The following is a 3514-nucleotide window of genomic DNA, read 5'->3' as shown; positions in this document are numbered from 1 at the left end:
TACAGACCTCCACAATAAATTGCAGATCATTTGCATTGAATTTAACATATTGAGACCACTTAAAAATTTCATCTTACATAGCAACATTATTAAAAACACTGTTAATAAAATTTGTATGTAAACATTTATTTGAGAGTTTCCTTGACATCTCTGGAAAATAATGATCTCATTTAAGTAGCTGATATATTTCCTTATGTTACACAAACCCATCATTTTATTTTTTTCATCTTAACTTGTGTAGCAGCAAGCTCAGAATAAACCTTTTACCTCAGTTTCTATTCTCTCCTCTAGACTCCTTTTTATAAAGTTGCTTTTTTAAGTTTATGTTATCTCAAATCATTTTCAGAAACAGATAAGTTTGAAATAAATATACAAACAAAACATGAAAACAAACAATTATAGAACAGCAGGATTACTAGAAAACCCTGTATTGCATTCACTTCTGGTGCTGGCATAACACTTTAGGTCAGAAGTTATCTGTGATTAGGAAAGGGTCCAAATACTTAGTAAAAAAACATGTCTCTGGTTCTCTTGAAATTTCCTGTTGCCACTGGTAACCATGCCATGAGAGATTTCAGTATTAAAAGGATCTAAAACTTGACCCAATAGTTTAAACAAGGCTCCCAGAAGCAAATTTTCCAGGCTACTGTCCACAATTTTGATATGATTCCTTTTTTTCTTTCCCCTTTCTCTCTTTCTCTCTCTTTCCTCTTTCTGTCTTTCTATCTCCCTCTCTCTCTCTCTCTCTTTTTTTTTTTTTTTTTTTTTTACCTCACCGGTGCATTTACCCATGCCACAAAGGAAACAACTCATCAAGTGTACAGCGATGCTTCATGTTCCCATCTAACAGAGCTTGCTGAGATTTGCATCTGACTGACATTCCATCTGATATGTACTCCAAGTAAGGCTGGTTAATGATGACCATGAGCAGGTTCAGGATTCAAAGCTTTCAAGGCTTTACTTCTTTTATCAGCACTCCTGATTTTATAAACAATAAAGCCCATAACCCCATTCCTACCCAAATCTCCCAGTACACTTGGGTAAAGCAGTACTTCATGGGAACACAAACATTTTTTTTTTAAGATTTTATTTATTTATTTGAGAGACAGAGAATGAGAGATAGAGAGCACGAGAGGGAGGAGGGTCAGAGGGAGAAGCAGACTCCCCGCTGAGCAGGGAGCCCGATGCAGGACTCGATCCCAGGACTCCAGGATCATGACCTGAGCCGAAGGCAGTCACTTAACCAACTGAGCCACCCAGATGCCCTGAACCCAAACATTTTGAACAAGGCTTTGAAACATCTCGACCCAGGACACCCAGCTCAAGCTTCTCTGACCCCCAAAGGCCAATGACTCGGAAAGGTCACCGAGTGATATGATTCCTCTAGGACGTAAAATTGCAATGCATGACTTAGCTTCACTGTCTCACCCAGTATCTAAGAAAATGTCCACATATCTTTCTGAAACTTAACAACAGACAAATACAACAATTGATTATTCTGCCTTAAGTGCTTTTTTTTTAAATTTACATAACCTAATTGACTCTTTTATTAGTCAAATTTATCTGATGGGTTCACGGTTTATTAGAATTTGTAGAAACCTGGAATGTTCCTGAAAAAAAAATTTAAAAAGGCTTACCCATCCAGCCTTAATCTTTCTCAGACATTTATAAAAGTTTAAATGTCTTTCCATCAAATTGGTAATAGAGTTCTGAAACTTTTTAAGTTGAATTTATATAATCTTAAAGAAAAAAACATTTTTAATACTTTATTTTTTCCCAAAATTTAAGTCAGAAATGCACTACTCAAAGTCATCTGGTCTTAGAAGAATTGAACACCAAGCGCTTTAAAAGACATTCAGTGTACACCTAGATAAATTTTTCTATATTTCTTTGTGTCAAGTAATGCTGAGTAAATCTATTCATTCTGACAGAGCTAGTAGCCAAATGAGTTCCACCAAATCAATATGCTGGTAGTAATCCCTAAGTTTCCAAAGATTTCTCAGAACATCTGGTAAAGTTGAAAGCATGTATATGCCAATTTCAATTCATGTACATCCTGGATTAATATCTAAATCTGGGAATTGGTAAATACCTAATCCTCACATTTAACTGTGTAAAATCTTTAGTGATTAGGGCTTAGCATACCATTTAACAACAGTTACCCTGAAAATACAGAGGGAAGAAAAAAAAAAATGAACATTTCCAAAATTCTAAGACCCATATCTATTCATTTCAGAATCCATTTTGACAAAATAGTGAATGAATTCAAAAGTATCTACACTACCTTTCCTACTTTCTAGAGAAAGAATCCTTTGTGTGAACTTAAAACCCACTTATCATAGGTGCTTGATAGTTTTAGCATCATCCATCCTACAATTAAAGATACAAGATAAAATGTCTTTCGCAATGATAGCACTTTGAAATAAATTCACTTGAAGTCACTGTCAAATATTTTATGAAAACCAGTGGGTAGAATCGAATTCAAGAAAACTGGAGACTGAATATTTCACCCTTGAAATGTGCAGAAGAGATGAAGAGACAAGGGCTGCTGACTTGAATGTATTGATAGTTTACACGTTTAGCTAGACTTGGTCTTCTTTTTTATATTTGTGCATTTCTGATCCTTGTTCTGTCCTGTAAAAGGAGGATTTTTATGTTTCATGTATGTGATTATGGAAAATGTCTAAAAGACCTCAGAAGTAAAGGAAATGTCTACTTCATTCCATCCCTGCCCTTAATTTGTACACACGATGCACAGAGACACATGGTAAGTCCAAATGAACAAGGTTTCAATTCATTCATTCATTCAGTCAGTCAGTCAGGTGTTCAATAAATACATGTTTTTTGCCTCCTCTGCATATGAATTAGATATAAAATGGTGAGTTAAAAATGACATGTTTCTTGCTTTTGTAGAATTTAATGGAGAAGGTAATTATAATAAAGCAGCCATATGCATACCATAGATTTATGATTCCAATCTATGCTCATTGCTACAAAGAGAAATAGAGAATGAGTTTTCAATGTGCCTGATTTAGGCCAGGGGGCAGTAAGCAACAGAGGTTTACCCTGTGAACTGAAGTTTCAACTGGCATTTCAAAGACAAGGAAGTTGTTTTGTTTTGTTGTCTCTAAAATAGGTAAAAGTTGAACATGCAGAGGTTTAATGCCAGGATTTCTTTTCAGAATCAGGGGAAATTCCGATTAATTTTTTCCACTGCATTATGGGAAATCTATGGCATTCATGCACAGAATGCATGCAGGGTAAATTGTTTTGGGCAGCTACAAGTCCATTAGAGAAGATTTATCTCCCCTCCTTTCCTTTTCTTTTACATTTGGTTCTCCCTGTAGCCTCGTTCTTAAGACTCTCACTTAAACTCTCAGCTTCAACTGTTATCCCTACATGGCTGATTCTTAAATTTATGATTTCAGCTTAAACCCATCTTGGTGATTTCAGCCTTAAATTTACAACTTCCTGATAGATGTATTTACTTGAATATTCTTATCTTTCCTTAAAT

The 3514-nt window shown here is 35.2% G+C and overlaps 1 pseudogene; it reads right to left on the bottom strand.

The window, feature by feature from the left end:
- Positions 1-911: 911 nt before the first annotated feature.
- On the bottom strand, positions 912-1084 carry LOC113925984 (annotated as a pseudogene).
- Between the last annotated feature and the right edge of the window lie 2430 nt (positions 1085-3514).

This window comes from Zalophus californianus, chromosome 2, assembly GCF_009762305.2.
Source record: "Zalophus californianus isolate mZalCal1 chromosome 2, mZalCal1.pri.v2, whole genome shotgun sequence".
Lineage (NCBI taxonomy): Eukaryota > Metazoa > Chordata > Mammalia > Carnivora > Otariidae > Zalophus > Zalophus californianus.
This window is presented reverse-complemented; position numbering and strand designations above follow the sequence as displayed.